Raw genomic sequence first — 16,322 nt, forward strand, 5'->3', positions numbered from 1 at the left:
GCGGAGAATCATCATCCAACAATCCTTTTAGTTCGGGCGCCACTGTAGAGACATTAGGATTTTTTTGGAGGTCAGAGAGATGAAAAATTAGCAAACGCCTTCGCCGGGAATCAAACCGCGGACCTCTGGAATACAAGCCCAGTGTGCAGAACCACTACACCACGAAGGCGCACTAGGAAAGTGAGAGAAATACCTTATAAAGTTAGCAAAACAAATTTCATATTATGTATTATTTAAAGAAAGAAAGACAGCATATTACAGTTACAAAACTTCATACAATATAAGAACAAACCAAACTGTTTACCATTGCAATCTCAAATTTTTTTAAACACTTATATATTTTTTTTAAATTTTAAATCATAAGATCAAAAAAATTGCGATCTGGTACATAGATTCTAGGTAGTCGAAAACGATTTTAAGCTAAATAGTTACGATTGACCTACTACTTTAAGAATTAATTTTCCACGAACTGGAGACATAGTTATTTATAAAGTACTGTGAAATTATGTAAATTGTTTAAGATGTCTTACGTGCAAATTGTTTAAAATGCCAAATAGTCAGAGTAATGTTAAGTTAGAAGCTAATGATAACAACATTAATAATTCCAAGAATAATGAAAATTAAACTGAAAAGTTAAAAATATCAGAAATTTAAACTTTTTATAAAGTTTCTTGAAATTTAACATAATTTTTAAGGAAACAGAACAAAAACATGCATGAGAAAATATATAGGTATTGAAGGAGAAAACTTTTGCATTCAAATAATATTAACAAGTATCATTGGGTTACTAAACTCGTAAGTTATTGACCAGGTCAATGAACTCATACATTGGCGTAATATATTTTTCTTTGTGAGATCTGAAATATACATTAAGAATTTTGGACGTGTAGTAATGAGTGAAAAATGCAGGGGGGAGGAAATAAAGAACTGGTGGTTTCTTTTCACAAAAGTTTTCGTTTTGTTAAAGAATTATTTAAAATAAAATTTCTTCTAAATTTCATTTTCATAAATAAATACCATTTGAGTTAATTGGCTCTGTTCTTAAACGATAACTAGAAATAAGAACAAAATATTCAGTAAGCTCAAATATCTTCGTAGGTTATACAAAATGTGCATGTGGTAATATTACAATGTGGTAATATTACAAAATGTGCATGTGGCAATATTATAAATGTTTCTACGGGTCTAATACAGTGTTTAAATTATTGTAATATTATAATATTTTTATATCTTAATATAGTGACATACACAAAGTATATTACTGAAACATAATTATATCTTAAATTAGTGGGGTATATAAGTTATATCTCTGAAATATATTTACACTTTAAATTTCTGTATCATAGAATCACAATATTTAGATGCAACTATCATACAAGTATGCGTTTATTTTTAAATTTTATCATTAGAGGAAAACCGTTGTTGACACTAAGACCTTTTAAACATAATACAAACAATGTAGAAAAACGTAGCATGACCCTACAAAAGTCTATAATCATTCTTTATTGTTGCCCAATCATTTTATTCTTTTCCCTTTCCAATTCCCATCTTTTGTTCTAACTATTCTAGAATAATAAAAAATGAACTTTATTCTTATACACCTCTTATATGCATATTATATTTCTTGCATGTAAGAATAATGTTATTAAAAGCACCAGAAATAAAGAATGTAAAATACACAGTTAGTCGCAAATCCTTAGAATATTTTAAAAAAAATAATAAGTAAGCTGCATAACTGATATTAAATTTGGTTATATTGAGATAAACGCAAACTCATTAAGTTTTTTTTTCCATTTCACATATTTTTAAAATGTCTGTCTTTGCTGATGCAACTGACATCTAGGCGTTAGGGTCCCGAGGAGACTTACTTGGAGATACTGGAAAGCTGGCTGAATGAAAACACTAATGATTACCTCTTTTCAGCAAGACTATTATCCGGCTCACTACTTTAGAGAACAATGCTGAACTTATGTTGAGAGTATCTCTTTTAAAGTTTGTCATAATGATAGACACCCTTTGGGAGAGAATCCCAATCAAAAACTGCCTTCAAGTTGGATAAGAAGACTTTCCTATTCTGTCGTCGTTTTTTCTGTTATACTACTGAAAACGTATATCAGTACAATGGGAAGGTGGAGAAGGTGCATTGGATGAGGAGAAAACAGGAAAAGTGGATAAGCTGCTAAGGTACACAATTACAAGATGGTACATTGCTGTAATGCCTACCCCAGATTTAACCCCACGTGACTTTTCTCTAGAGGATTTATGAAGAATGCTATTTTTGTGCTTAAATCTCCAGGATATTTGCAGTCGTATCACTGAAGCTGTGGCTTTTATGAAAGATGATATACCATGTAGAACGAAACAGAGTATCACATTTGTGTTTCTCTTACGAACTAAGGTGGATATGCTGAGTATATACGAAATATGTAAATAAAGCCCAGGAAAATTTGCATCGGTCGTGTAGCTTATCCGTTATGTGTTTTTAAAATGTTTCACAGAATTATGAGTAACTCTGTATTATGTTTATTTCCGTTCGGAAACATTTTCTACTCGAGTTGTTAGATTATACACAGTAATGCACTTAGCTGTACTTCAATTCCAAAACCTATTTTTCATTCAGCATTCGGCTGAACATTCAAAGCTCTCAATTTATTCTTAATTATAGGATTAATGTCACAAAATGATTAATATATGTAATATAATATCTTTTTAACATTTAATATAAAATTCCATTATAAAGTTTAATGTTCGTAAAAATATAGTATCTTTTTTACAGAAATAATCCCCTTTTCCAAAAATAGGAGAACGAAATAGTGCGGACATTTACTGATGTTTTATTGCTTATAAATAAATATGTTTTTGAATTTTCTTTCGGAAAGCATGTCTGAATTTATATTTAAATCTCCATATTGATTTACTCTTATATTTATCTTTCTGTTTTGCTTTGAATTGCCTAAGATAGTTTACATTATATGTCATTATCAATATTATGACTTTCAGGAAGTAAAAAACGTGCGCTACCTGAAAGGTTTTCATTTTCAGTGCCTTCTAAAGACAGCATGGCTCACCTCAGCCTAACCGAAATTCCAAAATTTAGGTTACTCTCAACCAAGAATATTCCAATGAAGCAAAGAGCAAGAAAAAATTTTTTGTTGTGTCGGATCCCGAAAAATGATATAAAGTGTGTTATGTAGAGAAATTACCGGATAGCGTTGTAAAAACTATGTGAATGATTTTATGATTTATGGAAATTTAAATTTTATTTTGATTCTGAATTATTTAATTTAAGGCTTTAATTTTGGGGAGAAACAGATGCTTCGGGAAATATTATTTAGTATAAATGAATATTATTTATTTTCTTTTATTTGCAAATCTTGTACAAACTTTTATTCATTGTGAAAGAAGCAGGGAAAGGGAGGCAATTTTCGCCAAGTCATGATTTCGCGCGCTTTAGAATGTTCGAGAAAGAATTTTCATTGTTAGTTGACCTTAAGAGAGGAAAGTACGTGACGGAAAGGTCAAAGGTTGCTACTTGTCTTTCAATGTAAGTCATTCAGGTTTTTGGCGATTGAGGGTCCGGTTGTTGGCTAAGTGAAGAAGGGCGCGCATGCGCGATCACCTTTTTTTCCGCATTCTGGAGTTGAAAACGAAGATTTTGCCATAATTAAGGGGGCGATAAGTGAAGCCATAGTGGGAGCCCGTTTGGTGAAGGAGAAGAAGGAAATTTGAGTTGGACACACTTTTTCACTCACTCTCGGACTGACTCGCTGATTTTCGGGCTTGCTGGACAAAATGTAATTACGAAGCGGGATGTTTTCCGGCGGGGAGCGGCAAAATATGCTCCCCGGCCGCGTTTGGTTAAGAGGCGAGACACACTTACTCTTGACTCGCTTAGGCACTCACTGCTTGGATTCGCTGATTTTCGGGCTTGACGGACTTGTTGACGGAGACTGAGAAAAAACTTGTGGGTGTTGCGAAGGAGAAAGGAAAAGATTTAGTCGGCATCGAGCTGTGCTTCCGGCGGGGAGCGGGAATTATGCTCCCCGGCCGCGGGTTTTCTCAAAAATGCGAAGAAAAAAAAAACTGTTGAGCGAATAACAAAAAAATTAACAGAGACTTGGGTCTCTATCTGTATCGGCAAAAGTCAGGACGATGTCCTCTGAACTCCGACTTGAAAACAGAAGGAATTATGTCACCTTAGTCAACTGGAAGCCTGCGTTAGCCGTTCTCTAAAATGCCTAGCTTAATTATCTACGTTTTCCTTGGTGGAGCTGAGAGTCTAGGCAGACAGCCGTGCGGTGAAAGCTGTTCTCTTGCTTCCAGTGGGAATAATTTTCTTCTATGGAAACCAGTAGCAGGCGTAAGATTTGACGGTATAGATGATGTAATTTATTGTCGTGCCGTTCGAGTCTCTGTCTTGCGGATTTGCCAAGTGACGTAAGGATAGAGCTAAGATATGAGCTCTCCTCCACTTCAAGATGTCCACTACAGATAAGTTATTATTTTTTTTTTTTTTTGTGTTTATTCGAACCTCTCACGAAATTCTTCTTCATAACATTGGTGCCGTGACCTCTGCTTAGTGAAGGATCGAATCAGTAACTGATTTTGTGAATTTATTTATTTCGTATAACTTACTGTTTTAAGAAGGTGTTAAATTTTAGGTGCTAGGATTAATTAGAGTTTTTTGATTTGTGTTTGCTTATTTGTTAATACGAGAGTGATAAAGTTTGAAAATGTGTGTGAATTTCAGGAATTTTGGACTTTAACGTTAGGCACACAGAATTGAACTTTAAAGTTAGGAAAAATATATATTTTTAATGTAGGAGAATAGATACTGTATATTTTTACTGTAGAAAATCCTTGAGTGTTTTCTGGATGTATACTTTTGATTTCTGATTTCTGATACAAGCTGGAAAATGAATTATTTCACGATAATCCTATGCTATTTGTATATCCTTGTATAAAGTTTCGAGTGCTTGTCTTTAAAAACTGGACTCATTTTTTGAGCACTTCTAAGAGAAAGAGATTAAAGACTCTAATTATTTTACTGAATGAGACAAGCCATAGCTATGCGTAGCTAGACATTTTTTTTTTTTTTTTTTTTTTTTTTTTTTGTCTGTGTGTTTTTGCTAATTATTTAACCTAGAATCTTGTGAAATGTGTAATTGTGAGGGGTTAACGTTAGAGAAATTCTGATTTTTTTTTTTTTTAATTGGTTGAATAATATTTTGTGAAATGTATGTAATGTTTTCATGATTCTCTAGCGTAGTATATTATTGCGTTTTGATTTACAATGTTTTGTTATAATTCCAGTATATTGTGTAATGTGTTAGAAAATTTAATTTAGTATTGAGCAATGAATTTTATAAGTTCTGAAGGCATAATAATACAAATGAATGAGTTAAAAACAAAATTGAAGGTTGTTTTGCAATTGCAAAATTCTGTTTTAAAGTGAACATGGGTTAGATTTGAATTTTTGCCTGAGATCAGCAATAGTGATGTTTGGTTATTTAATTTTTTTGTATTGCATTCATCAGCTTGAGTGAAGTTCTAATTAGTTTAATGAGTCAGAGTAATTGAGATTAGTTATCTTCTGAGTTTTAAGTTTGTGAAGAGTTGTCAGGTGAGAATTGTTTAAACAGTAGAAATTTAGTCTTGTGAATTGTAGAAAGTGAATTTTAATGAGAATTTTGGTGACAACGGGAATTTGGTTTGTGGAAATTTTAGATAAGTTTGAGAAGATTAGTTACTTTTGCTCTGTACTCATGAGCGGGAATTTTCTGTTGATTACAAGTAGTTTGTCTTGAATTTGCTAGTTAATCGTAATAGATGTGATTTGAGGTACTGAATTTTCTTTCTTGGTTGGACTTGTTGCGGAATTTGGGGTCAATTCTTGTTTTGGTTTGACTTATTAGTATCAAGATAGTTGTATCAAGTTTGTGTGTTGTTTTCTGGTGGTTTCTGCCAAGGTCCGTAAAATGTAAGTTCTCTGATGTTTAGTTTCTGTGGAAGAATTGAGATTTCTGTGGTCTTAGGAAAATAGTAGAATTTGAGTTATGGATTTCATTTGTGTGATTTTTAGGGATTTTTGAGTTACGAGTTATGAGTATTTTTTTTTTAGTTTAGCACTTTTGAGAACTTTGCATTTGTTGCTTGCAGTTAGGTCTTGCGTGAAGTTGTAATGTCCTGAAAGCTCGTTTCCTTGTAAATACTTGCACTTCATGGTGGCACTTGACCTCTTACACCGGGGGGCAAACAGGAACTTGTTATCTGAGAAAACTATTGTTGTATCTTTTTTCATTGTGTTGGTTCAGGATTGTAACGTCTCAGTCAGCGCACTTTTCTTTCCGAGATAAGAGATCTTATGTTCTTTTTCAACGTGTCTGGAGGTTTGCTTGATATGTAAAGTTTGAGTCTGTCATTTATAATACAGCGCTTTTCTCAGCTTACATGGACGCGGTAAAGAGTTACTTTGTTTCTTTTGTTTGGTTGGAGGTGTTGCTGATGGCTGCTACTTAGGTTACTATACAACGTTTTGAAAAAGTCTGATGCGGAATAGATCTCGGTTTTTGCCTAAATTGGGGGGTTGTTTTGAACACTGTTGATTTGTGATATTTTATTTAGTGTTCTAGTAACGTGCTTCAGTCCAGCTTTGATTGATTTCTTTGACTAGGTTGATTTTTTTTTCTCGTGGACTTAAGAGATTTTTAGAATTACTGAAATTTTTGTTGTCTAACTAAGGGGACTTAAATATGGTGTTGTTACTCACTAGTGTTTACCGTGAGGTGTGAAATTTTTAGCGACACTTCACTCTTGCTGGTTGATTTTTTTTGGCTTGATTTGAATTACAGTGAAATATTTTTGACTTGATATGGTTTAACGTAATGCTTATGTGTGATTTGTTTAGGTATTGCAGTTTAAAAATTTTTTTTTAAGTATCACTGATCTCATTGCTCATTTGAATTATGTACGAAATTTTTACAGTTTAATTGTATTTTCATTTTTGGTGTATATGTGTATCTTGGTAGTATTTGTAAATTTTGGGCCAAACGTTATTTTGTACATGCATTAGGTTGTAGTAGTATTATTTTTGTGTGTTTTGGATAAAATTCTAATTGGTATTTGCACAGCGTATTCGTTATGTTCATTCTCGGAATTGATTTTGGTTGGATTGAATTTTTGGACAATCACGTTTTCTTTCTTTCTGATTTTTTTTTTTGTGTGGGGTATTTTTCGGCTGGTTCCGAGGTTCCTTGTGTTGTAACGTTCTTTTCTTTTTAATGCTTTGCCCTGATCAGGCCGCTTCTGTTCTTAGACGTGATTGTTTGGGGATTCATTCCTGGAAGTTATTCAATTTCGTAGTACTTAAGGGGGTCTTTACTCTTTGTTAGAATACGTTCATGTGACATATTTTAATTGGAATTGTTTGAATTATTAGTGTGTTTATTTTCTCAGGAATGTATTTTATGTATCTGCGGCGCGTTAATTATCTTATTTTTATTTATTTCATTTTTTTTTGGTGTGAACAATTGGATTAGATTATTTCTTTCTTCGGGTGTGTGTATTCGAACACATTCAGTGGCTTATCTATCGTAAGGGAAAAATTGAAAGATAAAGTCTTCTTCAACTTTGAAGATTGTTCTTCCTTGGTCGAAGGTGAGACGTAGGAGGGTGAAATCTGGTTTCTTTTAAGGTCAAGTTCCTCTACTAAGGAGTATTGTGGTGCTGAGTTCACATTCCGGGGTTGGTTGCTTTCATTTTCTCGCGTTGAAGGCTGCAGGGGGGAGTTGTTAACACAATGATTTCTAACGACAGGGTTTTCCCTCGCTTGCATTGACAACTCCGTACTCATTTAATGTACTCCATGATTGTGCTCAGCAGAAATTGTCACAATAGTAGAATGTGTTCGACCTCAGGTGAAATTGTTTACATTAATGGACTGAAAAGGAATGAATAGATAAATAAACGTTCAGAAATGTGGCCACACAGAGACTGCAACACTAATGTGATGCAATGAACTGAAAAAAAAAAAAGAGAAATTCTTTTTGTCATAAAATTATTGATTGATCTTAGACATATTTTGTTTGTGATTAACGCCTTATATTTTATTTTTATTTTTGTATGTGTTCTGAGTATTTCTAGGTTTAATTAATTAAGTGATTTAATTGATGTTTTGATTAATTGTTTTTTAATGATCTTCCTTGAGTATTTTAATTAGTAATTGCTTTGATTAATCTTGTTGTTTTACTTGCACATTTTGGACTTTAAATTTAATGTGTCCGTTACGTCACTGTACCAAGGAGTCGTGTGAAATATTGTTACATTATGTTATCCTTTAGCCTTATTGCACAGTATGAGTCATGGTATTTCAAGAAGTGTCTGTCTGCTAAATTTTGGTAAACCAAAATTTAATTCCTTAGGGGAAAGGAATGTTATGTAGAGAAATTACCGGATAGCGTTGTAAAAACTATGTGAATGATTTTATGATTTATGGAAATTTAAATTTTATTTTGATTCTGAATTATTTAATTTAAGGCTTTAATTTTGGGGAGAAACAGATGCTTCGGGAAATATTATTTAGTATAAATGAATATTATTTATTTTCTTTTATTTGCAAATCTTGTACAAACTTTTATTCATTGTGAAAGAAGCAGGGAAAGGGAGGCAATTTTCGCCAAGTCATGATTTCGCGCGCTTTAGAATGTTCGAGAAAGAATTTTCATTGTTAGTTGACCTTAAGAGAGGAAAGTACGTGACGGAAAGGTCAAAGGTTGCTACTTGTCTTTCAATGTAAGTCATTCAGGTTTTTGGCGATTGAGGGTCCGGTTGTTGGCTAAGTGAAGAAGGGCGCGCATGCGCGATCACCTTTTTTTCCGCATTCTGGAGTTGAAAACGAAGATTTTGCCATAATTAAGGGGGCGATAAGTGAAGCCATAGTGGGAGCCCGTTTGGTGAAGGAGAAGAAGGAAATTTGAGTTGGACACACTTTTTCACTCACTCTCGGACTGACTCGCTGATTTTCGGGCTTGCTGGACAAAATGTAATTACGAAGCGGGATGTTTTCCGGCGGGGAGCGGCAAAATATGCTCCCCGGCCGCGTTTGGTTAAGAGGCGAGACACACTTACTCTTGACTCGCTTAGGCACTCACTGCTTGGATTCGCTGATTTTCGGGCTTGACGGACTTGTTGACGGAGACTGAGAAAAAACTTGTGGGTGTTGCGAAGGAGAAAGGAAAAGATTTAGTCGGCATCGAGCTGTGCTTCCGGCGGGGAGCGGGAATTATGCTCCCCGGCCGCGGGTTTTCTCAAAAATGCGAAGAAAAAAAAAACTGTTGAGCGAATAACAAAAAAATTAACAGAGACTTGGGTCTCTATCTGTATCGGCAAAAGTCAGGACGATGTCCTCTGAACTCCGACTTGAAAACAGAAGGAATTATGTCACCTTAGTCAACTGGAAGCCTGCGTTAGCCGTTCTCTAAAATGCCTAGCTTAATTGTCTACGTTTTCCATGGTGGAGCTGAGAGTCTAGGCAGACAGCCGTGCGGTGAAAGCTGTTCTTTTGCTTCCAGTGGGAATAATTTTCTTCTGTGGAAACCAGTAGCAGGCGTAAGATTTGACGGTATAGATAATGTAATTTATTGTCGTGCCGTTCGAGTCTCTGTCTTGCGGATTTGCCAAGTGACGTAAGGATAGAGCTAAGATATGAGCTCTCCTCCACTTCAAGATGTCCACTCAAGATAAGTATTATTTTGAGTGGACATCTTGAAGGGGAGGAGAGCTCATATCTTAGCTCTATCCTTACGTCACTTGGCAAATCCGCAAGACAGAGACTCGAACGGCACGACAATAAATTACATCATCTATACCGTCAAATCTTACGCCTGCTACTGGTTTCCAAAGAAGAAAATTATTCCCACTGGAAGCAAGAGAACAGCTTTCACCGCACGGCTGTCTGCCTAGACTCTCAGCTCCACCAAGGAAAACGTAGACAATTAAGCTAGGCATTTTAGAGAACGGCTAACGCAGGCTTCCAGTTGACTAAGGTGACATAATTCCTTCTGTTTTCAAGTCACTGTAATAAAAACAGCGCTATTGAAACACTGTTCTTTACCAAAGAATCATTTCTTTAAAAGTATTGTTACAATCCTTTTCTGGAAATGTTTAAGAATGCTATTCTGTCTTGTCCCTGTATTCTTTGCCCAGAAGAGCGATTTATTAATAGCACTAATATAAAGAAATTCTTTTCTTTATGCAGACTTTTAACCTACGTGTTAAATGCAGACTTTTAACCTGTTTCAAAATTAATACAGCAAACTTCAAGAATTCAAAGAACAAGCAACAGAAACAAAAATGTTCATCATAAAATGCGTGGTAGCATGTCAAGTGGATAGTGAGCACCCAGTATGCATTATATACTGGAAGCATACATCTATAGACGAGTGGACACTGGTCACATGGGATACTGGAAGTCGCTCTGTGTTTCTCTGAATATGTCCACTTTCGTAAGATTGATGTTGTGCATCTTATTCTCTATACCAATAACTTCTTCTATACCCAATAACTGCATGTTGCTAATAATCGTACGTCAACCGTAAACATAATGTTTTTACAGTGAATATTGTAATGCACTTGGCTTATTGAAAATTAGGTTTTAAAGAAACTTGATGTAATTATGGAGCTAAAGGTCTCTCTGAAAAGTAACGCAGAAGATATTTAAAGAGCTGAGATCATTATTTCTTAAGATTTCTTAGTTGGTTTGAGAGAACTCCACGATAATTATGCATTGAAACTCTTAATATGAAATTCATTTATTGAGCTCAACTAAGAAAGAACTAATGAAATCTGTGCTCAACTAATGAAGAACACATGCAAAGAAAATACATAAAAAGAAACACAAAATACAAACATACAACAAAAGAGCAACAACAACAACAAAACAATATAATAAAAGAACAAACACATGATGAACACAAAAAAATAATGACGGTACATTCGAAAATATAGGGCCGTATATCTTTACATCGCGAAGTAAATTCTAACTTTAGTCGATGTAAAATATTTTAATTAAAAATAAATCTACAATTATTAAAAAAAATGTCTTTACTGCAAAATAGAGTAAAGAGAGGCTTTGGTTAAAAGTGACAATTTTCTGTTTACACACTTCTTCGCTTTTATTATATATGAGATATGAAATATTAAGGAAAATTACTAACTTTAATTTAGCAGTAGTTCTTTTAATTCTACACCTTACGCTTCTTGTATGCATCATATGAAAATTAATTCCCAATGCGCTATCGTAAAGGCAGCCTTGCAGATATTTCTTACCAATCACCGTTCAAAATTTAAACAAAGAAATTAACTCTATACCTGCTTCTTTGCAAATGCACACTCACTTTCCTGCCTTCTTCACACTGCTAACATGTGGTGCCGCATCCCTCTGTTCTCTGTGTCGTCCATTGTCTAAAAAATGTGATATGCTACGAAATTTTGCAGGGTGCTTATGGCATTCAGAATGATATGCAGTTGACGATACGCATCAAAAATGTACAAAAATAAATTAATAAGCTATTTTGGCCACGTTTGTCTGTGATGTCATCTTATGAATCTATACAATTCTATCATTCTATATACGCCGTAAAGAATCATAACGTATTTCGATTATTAGAATACGGCAAAGGGCACGAGGGATACTTATCCAGGGTGACGGACGCTTTTGGGGAGAACTTTTCAGGAGAACTAAATCGTATTCAAAATGCACAAAGAGAAAGCCGTGAAATTAGCCGTTTGCCAGGATTTTGCTCTTGAATTCAACTCCAGTGTTTAGTGGATTTAACCACTCTTTCGTTTGTGGGCATACATAGACACTAGCGGCTTAAAAATTAAATTATCAGCAAAAGAAGAATTAAATCATTGTCTCATCTCCAAAGAGATAGAATGTGGAAAACAAGAGTACATCATCATATTTATAACGGAAAATATCTAATTTCAAAAATCTCTTATAGAAAATAATGAACAAAAGTAACAATAAAGCAAATGAATTAAATTATCACTGAACTGCTTAACTCCATGTTCAGTAAACAGATATCACTGAATAAGAAAATGGAATAACTTCCAAAGCAATTTATAATTCTGGAAAACATATGTGAGAAAAATATAGTAAAGGAAATATGTAAATGTAATTAAATCTTGCAATAAGCAAGAACATTGGTAGAAAACGATTAGCTTGAGGTAGCATTTTCATGTGTGCAATGGTACAAAGAATAACATTTAGATAAAAAATTATGTTCATTAATGTAGTAGAAATTCATAATCCTATGTATCTTAAATTGAAAATGTATACCAACATTAAATTATGAATAATTAAAATACGATTTGTCATAAAATATTCTGGAAAGTATTTGAACTGATTTCTGTTTCTTAATTTAAAAAGAAAAATTGAAGATTCATTTTATTTTATTTTGCAAAATGTTAATTTCTATTTCATTTGCTAATTATTTTTACTAGTTACAATAGCCCTTTACACAAGCATATTACTTTTTCTCTGATAGTCTAATCATTAATATTTTCCACTGGAAGTCCCAATATTTAATTTGAAATGTATAAGCATTCAAAAGGTATTTCTGACTTTCTAACTTACATATTTCTCAAGAGGAATTAACCTTCAATAATTGCATCATTGTTAACTAGAATTTTTACCGATAGTAAAGAGGTGGACATCTGAATTTTGTTATAAAATGTTTTTCTTCTTTATATATAATTATATTTAATATTAGAATTAAATTATTATCTTCTGAAAACAGTATTTTAATATGTTTACGAGACATATGTACGCTACATCTTAAAATTATACATATGAAACAAATGTTAAAAAATTTTTACAACAGAAACAAAAGGCAGAATTCAAACTTTAAATTATTGTTTATTTGTCAAAGAAGTATTGACTTTTCAAGGGGAAACAATTTTCCTTTTGCAGATGCATAATATATATATATATATATATATATATATATGAAAAAATATAGAATATATATATATATATTATATGTTCTACATTTCTGCATTTTGATGGATTTTGACCTTTTATTTTCACATTATATATATATATATGTATGTATATGTATTTATATATATATATATGCTTCAAAAGAATAAAGTTAAATTTAATTTTAAACAATTCTCTTGTGCCATTGCTGCAAGGATGAAATTTGAATTTAACAAACATTCTCTATTCGTAAAAAGCAAATTAAAGTTAATAAATTTAAATGAATTTGAATCAAACAAATAAATGATTCATTTTTGTTGCGAACTAATCTACAATATCATTTAAATTCTGAGAGAATATGTAAATCAAGTGCAAGTAGCAAAATCCATTAATAAATATAAAATTCCAAAAATTATTTAATCCTAAAAAATTATTTATAAAAATGCACAAGTGAATGATTGTTGAGCAGGCAGGAGACAGACTGATCAAGGGGAAGTTGCCTAAAAACCTAACTCTTCAATATCCAATTCGTGTTTCTTCATCCATGTAGGGAAGGGTAAAGATCAAACCAAAAGTAATACCAAATGTGGTGAATTACTAAAAAGAAATTTAAACGAGTGGAATTTTGAGAAATTAGCAATTAAAAGACGGAATTAAAATTAAAAAATAATAAATAAGAGTAGAAAACCAAATTTTCAGAAAAACAAATTAATTTAGAAACTCTTGCCTACAGAAACGTTCCCGACACGAATTATGCATATAAATCAAAAAGAAACTAGACATTATCTATAAAAATAATGAATTATACTTAAATAATACTAAAAAATTATACTTAAGTAATGTCTCTACATATATATATTTCACATTTCTTAATTTTGACTTTTTATTATCACACTAGAAACGCCTTACACGAAGTCTTTTGAAATTTTTTGTACTGCGTCATTACCTATATTGATAGAGCCTATTTAGGTTTGTTGAAACAGAAGAGCGGGAAAATGGGCAAAGTCCTGGCCGGTTTTCGAACACTAGACTTTCCGGTTGCTAGGCAGACGTGCTTTCTTCTTGCTGTAAAGATGGTAAAGAATCTTACCATTACGTATATACTGCTGTCATGTTATCATGTTAATATGAAATTTATTGTTCATTTGAATTATGAGGTGTTGCCACAGCATAAGATATCAAATCTCTTACTTACTTTTCACATGGTCAATAACCAGTTTCTGGAGTGGCATCTTCCGATGTGATATGAGATTTTTAGTTTATTTTTCAGATTTCTACTTCTTCGCAGATTGAATGATTAGAATGTAATAGACATACTTTTTAACATTTTTTTTATAATTTACCTTTATTTTATATTTCAGTAACATATTTAACTGAAGAAATGTAAAATGCATTTAATTTGTAATATACCCAGCTGATAATTCTGAATATTTGCAACATTATTGCAATTAAAATATTTGTCTAACACAATACACTACGAATCTCCATCCAAATCGTTTGGTTTTTAAAATTTTCCAGCAAAAATTGTTAACTAATAATAATCACTACAATGTATTGCTTTAAAATTTGCTGACTTGTGTGAAAGGTCTCTTCTTTATCTCATTGTTGAGTATTTTACCATGGCTGCGATTCGAATACTGCTTTTACTTTTATTTAAAAAATTCATTTTCATACCTTGCTCATAATTTTACAATGGACGGGCTTATTCAGAAATCAATGTTATAATAGCAGAACTTCAAATCCGAAGATTCATAGCTTTCCAAATTCCATTTTCGGAAAGCCGAAAAATGTTTTCATTTGGTAGAATTTCCCTGACATATGAAGTCATGCTTTTACATTTAAATAAATTGTAATGTAATTGCGATGGCATTTAGTAACACATTCTTCAACTTTGCAATTTCTAACTAATTCTAAGTTATCTGAGCTTAAAATATGTAGCTAGAAGACCTCTCTGGATAACTTACACGTAAATTATATGTATTCAAGGTCATCTCAGATTAAAAGTGTTTTAAAGTTTTCTTCAAAGTTAATGCGTTCTCGTTATGTCATCTTCAGTACCTAGAAGTAGTTTAATAACTAAGTCACGAAAAATTCTTATCCTCTGTACTCTGGAAAGGAAATACGATTTAATTAAAAAAGCGAAGATTTAAGCCATTTGCATTATATAGAATAGGTAAGACCGAGTACAAAGAATTATCAATTGCAAAGCAATTTATGTTCGAAGTCATGTATTATTTTTAATAGACTATAGAATGCTCGGTTTCTATTATTTTCCCTTTTGCATATTATATACAGCCTAGTTGTTTAGATGCTTTATTTGATGTTTTGAGCACCTGTCGTTTAGATGCTCTTCTACAAAAAATATTGTTCTAAGATTTATTCCAGATATTACTGCTAAATTTAATACTCTAAAGGATCTAAGTAAAAATACAGTGACTAAATTGAAATTGTCAAATTTCATAAAATATGTATCTGTAAATGAAATGAATTTATATATTGATTGTGTTTAAAATTTCGCTGTCTGTTTTAAGGAAAATTAGGAAGTTTATGATATTCTGTTATTTTATTTCTTTGTATATGTAAGTAACATATTTTTATGCACGTAAATAACATGTGTTATATTTTACAAAGTATGTAATAATGTGCTTTTGTTGGTGTAGCTGGTAAATCTCACCAGCTCCTAGACTTTAAGTTCATATTTTAGTTGTTTATTCTATTTAAAGTTATTTCAGGTTATGGTGGTAGTTCTACTTTTTTAATGGGCCTGATTTAGGTCTTGTTTCAGATCTCAATGTTTCATTAATTAAATAGCTTCACTAAGCCCTGTTAAGCCTCTAATGGCGGCACAGGAATTTCAACCAGTCATATACAGCCTAGTAGTGTAGACATTTTCGTCATCTAAAATTATTTGATTTTATTTTAAAACTGTGATCTTTCAATGCCTAGCCTTAGGGGTATATTTGTTATACGACCCAATACCTGTCAACACCTTAAAACCTTAACTTTAAGTACACCTTAACATTCGGTTCTAAGCGAAGATAAACTGTGTTAAAGACAGGAATAAACATCTTAACATCCGATTCCAAGCAAAGATACAGTGTGTTAGAACAAAGACAGGAATAAACTTTATTTGTCTAGAACAAAGACAGGAATAAACTTTATTTGTCTGCTACTTTCAATAACAAAAACGCCTGTCTACCAACTGAAGTACATCTTAACATTCGATTCCAAGCAAAGATACAGTGTGTTAGAATAAAGACAGGAATAAATTTTGTCTGTTGCTTTCAATACCAAAGACACTTTTCTAATTAGTTTTAACATGAAGTTGGTAAAAGGCATA

The 16,322-nt window shown here is 32.5% G+C and overlaps 1 protein-coding gene and 1 non-coding gene across 2 annotated transcripts in view; one reads left to right on the forward strand and one right to left on the reverse strand.

Annotated features, from left to right (window-relative positions):
- LOC118202160 (zinc metalloproteinase nas-13-like) overlaps window positions 1-16,322 on the forward strand; it is a 197,657-nt gene that overhangs the window by 84,931 nt on the left and 96,404 nt on the right. The gene's annotated exons all lie outside the window — the stretch shown is intronic.
- TRNAT-UGU (transfer RNA threonine (anticodon UGU)) lies at window positions 96-169 on the reverse strand. The gene has a single exon. It is a non-coding gene; the product is annotated as a tRNA-Thr (tRNA).

This window comes from Stegodyphus dumicola, chromosome 6, assembly GCF_044657685.1.
Source record: "Stegodyphus dumicola isolate Sdum_Otavi_A_Nest chromosome 6, ASM4465768v1".
Classification (NCBI taxonomy): domain Eukaryota; kingdom Metazoa; phylum Arthropoda; class Arachnida; order Araneae; family Eresidae; genus Stegodyphus; species Stegodyphus dumicola.